The sequence below is a fragment of the Diadema antillarum genome, unplaced genomic scaffold (genome assembly GCF_040938485.1).
Source record: "Diadema antillarum isolate AM-2024a unplaced genomic scaffold, OU_Dant_1.0 seq00000057_RagTag, whole genome shotgun sequence".
Classification (NCBI taxonomy): Eukaryota; Metazoa; Echinodermata; class Echinoidea; order Diadematoida; family Diadematidae; genus Diadema; species Diadema antillarum.
The window spans coordinates 196,599-209,921 of NW_027271163.1; the positions used below are offsets into that span (position 1 = coordinate 196,599).

The following is a 13,323-nucleotide window of genomic DNA, read 5'->3' on the forward strand; positions in this document are numbered from 1 at the left end:
CATGATATATGACAAAATTCAGCGTGCAGGGTGTCGACTATCTTGAAGAGCATGATATGTGATCTCGAGACTGTAATCAATCGGAGTAAGAAGAAATGGACCAGTTGATGGCTAGTCACACCTTCTTTCCTCTTTCTTCTCCTTCGCGATAGCTGTTGTTGTTCTTTTTCTTGATAGATTTCATTATAGAGGGATATATATGGAGATGAGAGAAAGCCAGGCCTTTCTTTCTCCTTTTCCTTCTTCTCCTTCTTATTCTTTTCCTTTCTTCTTCCCTTTCTCCTTCTTCTCCTTCTTCAGTTTCTTTTTTATCTTTAGAGTGGAGATTCATTGATGTAGAAGGGTGGTCATTCTTTTCTCTTCTTCATCTTTTTTCTCTTCCTCTTCCATCTCTTCCTTCTCTTCATCTTCTTCTTCCTTCTCTTCCTTTTCTCCTTCTCCTGCTTCATTTTCTCATCTTCTTTTTCACCTTCTTTAGAGTGGAGTATCCATGATGTGGATGGGTAGTCATTCTTTTCTTACCTTCATCTTCTTTCTCTCTTTCTTCTTCTTCCTCCTACTTCTCCTTTTCCTCCATCATTTTCTTCATCTCCTTCATCTTCATCTTCTTCGTCTTCATCTTCTTCAAAGAGGAGTATCCATGAAGTAGTCATTCTTTGTTTCCTTCATCTTCTTTTTCTCTTTCGTGTTCTTCTTCAACATCTTCCTCTGATATGATAAAAGAGTGTCCATTCAGTGTCTGCTCACCAACCTCCAAGCCTCAGTTTAGTTTTCTGCCATAAGATTTTGTTTAAAATCCAACGGGCTATAAAATGCCTGCCCAATTGTTGATTCGTCAAAAACTGCTTCTACGCTCTGTCCTTCATCATAAAGTCATGCAACGTAGCAGTCAGGCAAACGCGCATGGACACAAATACACAGATTATGTATATAAATGAAGATATTTGCTCACTTTCGCATCATCATTACTGAAATGTAGTCTGCCATTATAATGTTAAAGGAAAATCTATTTTCTGATTCCGTGCGAGTTCGAAAATCTATTTTCTGATTCTATGCGAGTTATATTTTCATGTGACATTTGCACAAACTGAGGTCTCCCATAAGAAGCAAGCTGGTCAAAGAAGATGAAGAAAAAAGAAATCCGTCTCAAGGATACAAATTTTACCTATTGGCTTCCCCACTCTCTCTCATTGAATGTGCAAAGGTATATTTCAAATGTCACACGAGTAGTGACCGCGCTATGTTTGTCGCCGGCTTGCGCAACTGTGCGTTGGGAAATGAAATGATGGGATAAAGCCAATTTTCCCCTTCATTTAATCAAGGCAGGCTGTGAGTGGCAGAGGGGAAACATGGAGTACCAGTCTACTACGGGGACTTGATTAATATGTGTTTACTCATACTCACTGATGCTGTTAATTAGATGTGTTGGAAAGAAATTGCGATGGATGGGGGGGGGGGGGGGCAGAGAGAGAGAGAGAGAGAGAGAGAGGGAGAGCAAAGGAGATAGAAACAGAACAGATGTAGAAAAGACATTGTGGATAATTTATTTTTGCCATGCACTAAAACACTGTCCTAAAATTCAGGTTTCATGCCTTCGTATCGCCTTTGGCTGTATACATTGTTTTTCCAGTTGTAACAAGTTGCAATGCAATTCAATTTCAATGTCAGTCTTGTTATTATTAAAAGGGGGTCATTGTTTACTTGTGATATACAAGAAACAAAAAGAGAGTAAACATTTTGTATTGTTGGTAACAAGTGGAATAATGACGAGGCTGCATCCAGAGAAGATAAACATGTTTGTAAAACTTCAAACATTGGGTCATAGCGAATATCTGACTACTGTGGAGTGTCGTCTCCCTTCAGAAATACCCCCCCCCCCCTCAAGTGAGTGTGAGTCCACTGTCATGTGCATGATAATTCCCTTTAATCCTCATCCATCAATGTACAGCACCACCTCCGGCCCTGCACACATTCTATTTCTGCCAGTCATCCTCCCCTTTTCTCCTCTTCCTCCCCTTGTGCCTTCTCATCTTCTGGCCCTGCAGACCACCTGCCCGAGTTTCTCCCCGCCAAGTGCGCAGATAACGCCCCGTCGTCGTCGTCACACGACCGACCCCATCTCCCAAGCCATTGGCTGTATCGATCGATCGGGGAGAGCTGCCCAACTCGCAACTGTTGTTTTCCACAGTGGAGGAGAAATCTGTATGATTAGTCCCAATGTCCCTTCCAGTAATTGGATTCATATGGCTTTCTGCCCTTGACTTGAAGTAACAAATGTCTGGCATGGCAGGATTCATGGTAGAAAATTTTTTTTTAAAAATCCAGAAATTATTTCTGCAGTCTCCATGTACGTGTAGGAGAAAATAGGTAAAATATGAATCACACTTAACCTATGGTATGGCAAATAAATTCATCGCTTTGCTATCCGTGGAAGTATTTTGTAAGCAGTTTGATAGAAATGTAAATTCTAGATGTTCAAAGGAAAGATACATAGTTAGAGAGGTGTTGTCTGACTCTTCTGAAAGTAGCCCCAATTATTATTTTCTTCCCATTTGGAGGATGCCCCTTGATGTCAAGGGATTTAGTGACTGAAGACTGATCAGAAACTTTTCCGAAAGCAGTCAAGGTGTATAGATAGTCTTTCAATCTCTCTGACCCAAACTGGATGAGACACACCATCAATGAACATACTGGTCAGACAAGTTCATATCACATTGCAATGGTGATTCTACCCTTTTCTTACCTTTTCCTTTTTGTTGTGTGTGTGTGTGTGTTTTTTTTTTTTTTTTTGATGAAGTCATGCATTGAATTCTATCGATAAATGTGAGAAAAATGTGACAGCTTCAAAATAGACTTTATTTCCCACTGGTGTTTATTCATTTCCATTCAAATAATATAAAGACAGTAAACTGAACTGGTATTTCCACACAATGTAGACACAATTAATAAGAATACTAGCACACACACACATGCACACACATACACACACATACACACACATTAAAGGAGGAGATCAGATTCACAAATTTATGCCTCATGTCTTACACCTGACCTCTGAGTGCGTTACATCAGGAGCACCATTTGATTCTGACTTTTAGAGGCAGACGGGCGGTAATCATCAAGTCACCTGTGCAGAGTTTAATGCCCTACTGGTTCTCAACAGATTGGTGTACACACAAATTTCCTCAGAACGTTGTACCACTCGGCTGTTCTTCATAAATAGCAACCAGGTTCTCTTGTGTTGGTCGATGCTGTGCTTTGCACGAAGTGCGGAGGTATTTATAACCCTTCCTTATTCTAGAACAAAATTCCAGCGTGATAATGGTGATATACAACAATCACGGAGGCAATTCAATGCCATTAGTGACGTAATCACAAATAAAACGTTGCACTCTTTGCTTTTATCCCAAGGAGATTTTGAGGAGTTTAAAGAAGATCCGATGGAAGTTCAGCTCGTCTTTTCCGTGGGTACCAGCCGCGTGAGATGAAACCCTGCAATGCACTATTTGTGTGCCTTTAGAGTTAAGGACAAAATATTTCTGACGATGACAAATGTGAAAAACATTCTCATTAGGAAAACTCAGTGACTGATTTCCTCCAATTCCTCTCTCAGAATTGTCCCATATTACTTGACTGGATACCATGACTCTTTGTTCCTGATTTGTCTTAGCTCCAACAAGTGGCAACAAACAATATCTAATGTTAGTAAAATGTCAACACCAATTGTCAATTCACTGAGGGGCAATTCAGCTACTCTGTCCTGTTTGAGATGATGACACTTGTTTTGCAATGCTAATGTATTCCATGCAAAGATTTCACCATAAAGAGTTACCGTGACAACTGGAATCCTTCTCTAAAGATTTCTTCCATTCTATTTAACATAGCCAGAAGGAATCTCAGCATCATACCTTTAAATATGCAGTTAAGAATGGATTCACAGGATTGATATCTTTGAAAGGAACATTAGAAGTTTGTATGATATGTTACTCATCTGGCTAATTTGAGGGGAAAAAGCATCATAAAATGATTCCTCTAATGTGTAGAATAATCTACATCAGTGGAACAGGGGGAGTATAAAGATGATGTCTGTCTGAGTGTGTGTGTATCTGTTTGTGTGTGTTGTATCATGTGTGTGTGTGTGTATATGTGCCTTTAATGCACAGAACAGGAATTAGAGATTCTCAAGAAGTGATGTAACCACCCTGTCTCCACCTTACCCCCCCCCCCACCCTTTCTCCAAGTCAATTACCGATGCATGCTCACGTTTCTTGATCAGCTTGTCGGCACTTATGTTGTGGGCTTGCGTCTTTATCATTCCGTTTCTTTTGAGTCTATCGATATTGAGTGCGCACTCCCCTCCTTACTTCCAGAGAAAGTGCTTCATGCTGGAGTCCAGTCAGGGCAGAGTGCTCTCTTCCCCCCCCCCCCATGTTTTCATCCCCCCCCCTTCTTCCTTTATCCCTCGCTAGGGTTCTATCAAAATACCTCAGGGGGGTGAGGCATTCTGTGCATGTTAGCCTGATTGTTTGGGCATTTTTCCGCCAGTCTTTGGCTTATAGGAAGCAGCGGCAGATTTTGTCCCCCAGAGCTTGTGTAAATGAACAAACAGAAAGAATTAATCATCACTCCGGTCTGGGAAAATGCGAGAGAAACATACCTGCCAGAATTCTAATCGACAGAGTTTGACTCATCCAAAGGGGAGGCGTGATGTCGCAAAGAAATGAACAATCATCAGATTTGTATGTTCAAAATCTTGCGGTTTTTTATTCATTGGGTAACAGAAAGATGCCATTGCTGGAGGTTTAGGTAATTGATTCATGTCAATAACTGTAAAATCTGATAATTGCTCTTTTTAAAAAAAAAGTATTGTTCTTTAAAGGTTTAGATACTATTTGAAAATTACATGTGTGATTAACCTGTAAGTTTATGTTTTTAAAATGTGACGTTGTGTATGAGATTCTGAATGAGGTTATGTAGATTAGGAAACAGATATTCCAAGCGAAAGTATTCAGCCAGATTCTGGCGACAGTGCACAATGTCCGGGGGCAGGGAAATACCAAGTCATGTGAGAATGAAACATATGTAATGTCATTTTGAATATGCCTCTGTGAGGGCCTTCCTTCTATTTGAATGATAAAAGTTGAATTATGTGCTCCAAGCAAATAATGAAATATGACTTCAAGCAAATAATGAAATATGACTTCATCAGGAAGAGTTAGACTGTTGAGCAGGAAACCATCAGCCAGAGTTGGGGGAAACCTGAAGGCTGTGATAATCGGATCCGTCTTCAAAGGTGACAAGGGGTGTTACGCACCGTCTTTATCATCCTGCTGGGGTTTTCGAAATAGGAAGATGTAGTTTCACACTCTTCTTGCGGAAAAGTTTTTCCCTCCGGTCTCATGTGGCTGATTAAGCCGCGACACCAGGCGCGGGATGTGACATGATTGGATTAATCTGCCTCGTGTAATTTGATGCATTCACGTCGTCTATCTCCCTGTCCCCCAAATCGCATCAGCGTTTTTCCGTTTCTTGGCTCCGCCACGCGAGAGAACTGAAGAAAATGGAAAGCAGGTGGATTGCGGGATGGATTTCATTTTGTTGTTTTTGAAATATCTGATGTCTTTCTGCAGCAAGAGAAACAGAAATTAGATTGTCTCAGAGCAGTCATTGGAGCGTAAATCAAAACCGGTGAGGTTCCAGAGCTGTATATCTTTGACAAGGTATACCGGAAACTCGATGCCAATCATTTTTCCTCGGAGCGTTGACAAGCTGCGTCCATCTCTATTTCATCACAAAACATTATTGTATTAGTGTGATATGTACATTTTTTTTCTCAGCTTCATAGGAGCATTTACATCACATCTCCTCATACTTTAGAAATCACGCCACCGTAAAGAGAGCTTTTTCACATGATTGTGCCAAAATTGTTTGCATGTTTCACAATGTTTCACAATGTTACATTGTTCAGCCTACAAAAGGAAAGAATTTATTGTCAAAGTGAGATTAAAAAGTATTTTATTGAATCAAATACATTCATGATTCCCATTGCATGGACAGGAGGACAGTAAATTGACCCATGATTTAGTATTCATCCACAAGACTTTCGCGATTTATCTTCAGTTAAAAGAACATGAAAAGTTACTCTTTGTTGTTTTGTTATGAATGGTTACATCAGATGGAAAAGGGAGAGGGGGAGAGAGGTGGGGTAGAGATGGGGAAGTAGAACATGTTGCTACTTCAACATCAGCAGAAGATTACAGCTTGGGTTTATGAGCAAAAAATGGCATTTGCTCACCAACCGTGTGCCTGAGGCACGTCGATGCTTGATGCAGTTAACCTGCGGATGATTAAGGTAGGGTTAAAAGGGAGGAAGGGGAGGCGGGAGGGGGAGGAGGGGGGACACTGGAGATGGCAAATAAGTGACGATGAGTTAGCACATGAGCCATACCATCAAGGCTGGGCGTGACAGGCCAAGAATGAAGCAGATTGAGGCTTGAAGGAACAAAGTGCATTTTGGTTTGTTCTCTGTCTGTCTGTCTTTTTCTCTGCCTTTGTATCTCTATTTCTCTTGTATCTCTCTCTCTCTCTCTCTGTGTGTCTCTGTTTTATTGTTTCTTATTCCTGATGCATTTTGATCAAGACAGAGAGAAAGTCTATATTTATCTCACTTTACAATAAAAATCACATATGATTTTTGTAAAATGCAAGAGATTCAGATTACAAGCAGCATGTCACTAAAAAGTGTTTCCAAAATATTCATGCCTTTTTCAGAAAGTTGCGATTATTTGTGGTGCAGAATGTGTATGAATGGTGTGTGAAATTTTTACCATTTGTTGTATTCCATAACACAAGGTGTGTGCCAAAATGCAACACTCCTTTCAATATGTAGGCCATTGTGATACAGTAAAGATCAATTTAACGAGGAAAATTGATTCCATTATGAGATCCCCCTTCACAACCAAGAAAGACTGAGGACATCTTTGCTGTCTGGAGATTCCAGGTTACGAACAGACATGCTGACTGGCAGACACGACACACTGACCCCGAATGTTATTGCGTAGCAAAATATGAATTATGTTCGTACTCATCTTTATGCATGTGTTGTGAGCCTATTGAGTATTATGACTTTGGTGTGTTTTGATTTCATATCATTTTTGATGTGTCCTTCTGCATTGCAAAACATGTTTTGAAGACCATGTGTAAATATATATCACAGAGACCTATAAAATTTTGCTGGTACTTAATTATTCATTCCAATAAGTTTCATTTGTGAGTTGAGAGTTTTTGCGAGCTGTCAAGTAGCAGTGTCCCTTTCGCTGTATCATACTCGGCTTCATTCTTTCTCGCACACGTGTTCCGGTCGTATCGGTGACTGTCGTTCCGCATCACATAATTCACCGGCGAATGTTAATGGACAATAGGCGCGCACCGTCCAATTATGCCGTAGCATAATTGTATAGAAGTGGTGCGCACTCTCCAACATACCAAATTAAGCTAACTCGATTTGACATCTATCATTGCTCTCTTCTCCGTCTGAGGCTGAAGGAGCTGCTGTCTCCGTCCGCATCCGGCCCTTTCTCATCCTTGGAGGAGGGTGCCCTGAATTACTGCCCTTCCTAATCAAATCTGCCCTTGTGAAAACGTCAACTAATTTGGCAATCCGAACCATTTGAGTGCAGATGAGATTCTGACAATATTTGGGTCGTTCGGAGAAAATGGGATTGGTTGCGTCGATTTTTTTCCCCCATATTATTCTCTCTTTGAGCTACTAACGGTATTACATTGAGTTGGAGTGTAAAAGAAAGAAGTATATTGTGGTATTAATATATGAGATGGAGGCATAGCATAGGATTGACTTTTTCAGGTGTATGGAGAATTTTGGACATGAAAACAGTCTTAGATATGAGAAAATCACTTTGCATTATGGTATGACACTTGTCAGTTTGACACTGTTTTAATTTTTTTTTATTAGTCACAAAAGAAGGGATTGACTAAAATCCAACTTAATACTTTCGTAGCCAAAACAGTACTCTTGATATCTAATTGCAGTAATGATTCAAAGTATGAAGCGTGGAAGTCTAGAGTGGAAAGTGAAAGGAATCATGGATTGTATTTATGCTCTTTAAAGTTGAAATAGGAAATGAGAGTCATTAAAAGTAAAAACAGTAGAAGACAGAAAGATAATTGGAAGCCTTACATACTAACCACAGAGAGAAAGTAGGGATGGATGACTGACACCGAGTGAAAGTAAAGTAATGCTGGAAAATAAAATATCCATATAAGTAAATATGCAGTGTATGTATACCATATATGATGTGATTTCGTGTGGGCAGAGGGATGACAGACAGACCGGCAGAGAGACTTTGATTGTAATTAAAGTGATTATGGGAAGGGTGGTTAGGGGCAAACGAGAGATTAAATGGTGAGAATAAACACTCGAGCAGTTGTGATCAGCAGATAAAGAGTTTGACCGCAAAAGGAGTTAACTCCGTTCTTGTCTGTCTAAGATGTTGGCGATTAAACTTGCTATAAAAAAAAAGAGAGAGAGAAAAGAAAACGGAAGTATGGGATGTTGTTGAATTGATCATAACTTCAAGAATATAACATGTGAGTCATCATTGGAAAGGTTTTATTTTGCTTTTCCTGATGACGAACTTTCTCTAAAATGTTTAAACTTTGTGCTTAAACTGCCTTTTCCCCTGCCCAGCAAATTTTTATTGATGTTGGTATAATGCACTTATTTCTGAAAAATGATGCCCTGTCAGTAAGTTGAATAAAAATTAGGCAAATTTGCCCCCTCCCCTTCCATTAGAATTTGGGTATTTCAATAAGTTTGCACATGAGAACTGGACTCTAGGAGCAGGGCCATGTGGATTACGAAAGTCACACAACAATAAAAGTAGCTGCAGCATTTGTCTAATTGCAGCCGGCAGCCTGGAGGCTACGAAATATTGATACTTGGCCACTTGTTCCAAAGCCCGGGGTTTTTACAGCTCCCCCCAGACAGGGGTGGACCGACTGGATTGATTGGTGGAGAATGGTGAGATGCTTGCACGTACCTAACCAGTGATCCCTCACCAATCTGGGTACATTGCCGCCGCCGCCACCACCAAGAATTTGACACTTTTTAAAAAAGAGATGGGGGTTAGTCACAATGCTAGCAGCATCTCTCCCTCCTCCTCCCCTTCTCTCTCCTCATCTGTAAGTGATCAAGAAGCGAGCTAGAGGATGCACTGTGATTATCAAGGGGTAATTTGCCAAATGAGGCATGTCTGCTATGCGGGGCAATTGTCTCCGCCCAAACGTGGTTGATTTCAAGTTCTCTCTTTCTCTCGTTCTCTCTTCATCTCTCACGCTCACAGACAATCTTACACCCTTTCACATGATTTAAAGAACTACCTCCAAAATCTGGACAAAAGCAGCAAAACAAGGAATTGCTTCCATCAGTTGGGAATGATGAAGGTAGGGGAGAGGAGGGGGAGGTTGAGAGTTTTCTTTTTGAAGGGCAAAAATAACAGCAAGAAGGTGATAGTAAAGGGTGTGGTCAAGTTTTCTGACCTCATCCAAAGATTCTGTATGTATGTATGTATGTTATCTCTCTTTTTATTTGTATGTGTGTATGTGTGTCTTTGTGTGTGTGTGTGCTGTGTGTGTGTGTGTGTGTGTGTGTGTGTGATGAAGCAGTGGCATATGGTAGCAATGCAGTGCAATGTTTCGAGAGACTCTTACAGTGTATGTAAGATGGTATCAGTTGTAAAGGAAAGGGACAGCGGATGAACCATTTCCCATCAGAAGTCTTGTTTCAGATGTCTCACACATGTAAAATTGTCCGCACTGAATATCATGTGATATGAGAAAAAAAAAAGCGCTTCACATTTGTTGGGTTTGGTGCACAAGCTTTCCTTTGACTAGATTTTTGTTCATTGGTCTGATCTGATTTATGGAGAATGATTGTTCACAATACGAGTGGCAAATTTAAGTTTGTGTGGCAAGAAATACTGTGCACTGCAGGGATATTATGTGATGAAAGCTTTAATTGAAGCATGGATCAACTGAATTGTGCTGCCAAAGTCCTCCCAGCCATTCTCTTCCTCGATAGATGGGCCGAGATTGCTACAAATTGGCTTTGAAAAGCAAGCTGTTTTGTGTTTTCACGCTGTGGGGGTATTAGCGCTTTTCCCAGGGTCCACAGTGAAGTGGAGAATGAATTAGATCACTTTGGGTATTGAGTTGAGGGCAGATCCTGTTTAATCCTCCTGAAGATAGGTTAATTGTATCAATGCTTTTGGAACTGTACTCTCTTTCAAGTATAAATGTTACTGTGAGAAGATTTTTTTTTACTTTGTTTTGTTTTGTTTTCACATCAGTTGGCAACCAAGTAAGCGAGGGTAGATAACATGTGGTGTAAAGCAAAATCTTGAGATGTATTTACCATCTGGCAGAGTCTCTGAGTAGGGTATTAGCTATACCCTTCAAACCATTGATCATTCCATAACATTTATATTTCATATGTGATCCTCATTCCTGTCAACTCCTTATGTTTCTTTTTTGACCTACTGAACCTATTTTTCATTGCATTTCCATGCCTCTAACTATGCCTGTAAACAAACAAACAAACAAACAATGAATTACATGTAATTTGTGTCATGTGTGCATCTCCCTGATGGAATTTCAAAACACATGAAACATTAACTGTCTTGGTGCCATATTAGGAACATGTGTATACACGATGCATTATGACTTTCAAGTGATGACAGTGAGGAGGTTAAATGAAGAAGCTACTTCAAACAGATAGTTGCTTGCTATACATCTGATCAGGAAGGTTGGAGTTTTCTCTTTCTTTGTTTTGGTCCGATGCAGTATAAATCACAGTGAAACACCTGTGGAAGTTTGAAGAACACAATAGCAGGTGAAATGTCTATCCAGCACTATCTTTCCTGGATGTATCTTTAGTATACAGAAATCCACATGAAGGCACTGATTTGTTTTTCGTAAAGGGGATAATGATGACAGTCAGGACTTGAGGTTAGGCTTAAATCACAAAAGAAATAAGGGATGTATTTAACTCTTTTTGTCCAAAGTACTAACCACATCCTTATGCCATATTTCTGGGGTTTTTGTGTGTGTGTGTGTGTGTGTGACTGTGGTTTTTCTTTGTTGTGTTCATTTTCCGTTTTGACAATGATAGTCAATGTTCAAATTTGATTTCCAAATTGATTATCAACTCATGGCAAAGGAAATCCCTGTCTGTTCAATTAAGCACCTCAGCAGTTTCCAGACGGGGTTATATGCTGCCATCAACTTTTGTTTTGTTCTTTTTTGTTGTGTATCATTTTATTTCATTCTATTTCTACTTGATGTATGGGTACAGATAGTATGTTACATTTTTGTAACAGATTTATGTTGTGTTTTCGTAACATTACACCAAGACCTGCCAACAGGGAGCCCTACTGATGTTACCCTGGGGAAGCCGAGGGCATCACCAGGGCATCAACAGTTGAGTTGGATGCCTGGATACTGGCGCCTAGTCTCGCCTAATTTTATCCCAATTCCATTAATTTCCTGCTCTTAATCCACGGAAAATGAACCAAAATCAGTTGGCCGAACCTCAATGGCGCTAGTAATGAACATTATTCACGTCACGACTTAATTTAGTAATTGTTGCTTATAGAAAAAAGTGTTTCCAAGTAGGATTTCTACTGAAGTCCCTGAATTCCTGAACAAGCAATTTGATGAATTGAGCTGCCATCACTAGAATTAGATTGTTATGAATTTTTGTGAGATGATATTTATTTCTCAATTGCATAGTTTTAAGAGGAGATAGACCTAGGTAGAAAACAGTATGTAGTCTGAAAATCGCATACCATAAAATTTACCTGTGTGTACCGTTGCTAGAGCAAAAGAATTGAATTATGAACAGAACATATAATAAAGGCCTAAGGTTATTTATTGAGATGATCTGTGTTTATCGATAGTGTCGTTCTTGTTGGAGCATAAGAAGAAGACATACGGATTCCAACTCTCTCGGTTTACCATTGGTGCGCATGTAATATCACGTGCATGTGTCATGTGATGTGAGGCTATGGAGGCTAATTATCCTTCTCATTGTTTGTTTGTATGTCTGCTTGTTTCTTGTGTTCAGGATCATAGGGTTAGATACATTCATGCCACTCTCACAAATTTGCATTTTTCTGGAAAGGACAATTCAAGGTACTCGTCCATTTGACATTTAACACAAGATACATGTATCTGACATAGTATAACACCCCCACTCATTAAAGCAGATCCTTGATACCGTACATGCCAAGTCACGTTCTGGTAGCCCTCCCTCCAGACATTATGCCGGGGGAAAGAATTCAGAAAGACTGAACCCTTTCTGCAGATACAGGATACTTTGTTGGGGGGGGGGGGGGGGGGGGGGGGTTAGGGCAAAGATGGGAGAGCATGGATACAGATCATTTTATAATGAGCAGGGGGAAAATAGACGAAGGGAGGCAGAAATCACGACTGTCACTTTTCGGCAGATTAAGTTGAGGCAGGGGGAAAGTGGCAGACAGTAGACGATGAAACAAAATCCCAATGGGGCTAGCAAAAAGTTTGTAGCACTTCCATGGCTGTGCCATACATACGTGAACATGTACGTGTGATGAAATGGCAGTGGAAGGCGCATGTGGGGCTAAAAATAGAAGGAAACATACACAGCTTGTTAGGACGGCATTGACGGTTTGTGTATGCCTCGGGTAAAGGGGGAGAGTTGGAATGAGGGGTAAGGGGAGGGAAGGAAAGACTTAAAGGACAAGTTCAGCTTCATAAACATAAGGATTGAGAAAATGCAACAATATTAGTAGAACACATTAGTGAAAGTTTGAGGAAAATTGGACAATCGATGCAAAAGTTATGAATTTTTTAAATTTTTGTGTTGGAACCGCTGGATGAGGAGACTACTACAGCTTATGAGTCATATGCGTACAACAGTATAAAGAAAATATAAAAGAAAATTCAACATATTTCACTTTTTTCGCATAATAAAAGAGCACTTGACTTGCCTCTTTCTAAAGGCAGGGGGAATAATATTACCCATAACATTTATCGGTAACGAGTCAGGGGAATGTGTACTTTTTTCAAAAGATGGAATTTTGTGAAATTCTCTTTATATTTTCCTTATATTGTTGTACGCATGTGACATCTAAGTTATTCATACACTGCAGTAGTCTTCTCATCCAGCGGGTACTGCACAAAAACTTCAAAAATTCATAACTTTTGAACGGATTGTCTGATTTTCCTCAAATTTTCAATGATGTGTTCTACTAATATTGCTACATT

At 40.0% G+C, this 13,323-nt stretch overlaps 1 protein-coding gene across 1 annotated transcript in view; it reads left to right on the plus strand.

The window, feature by feature from the left end:
- LOC139725731 (uncharacterized) overlaps positions 1 to 13,323 on the plus strand; it is a 198,769-nt gene that overhangs the window by 128,911 nt on the left and 56,535 nt on the right. The gene's annotated exons all lie outside the window — the stretch shown is intronic.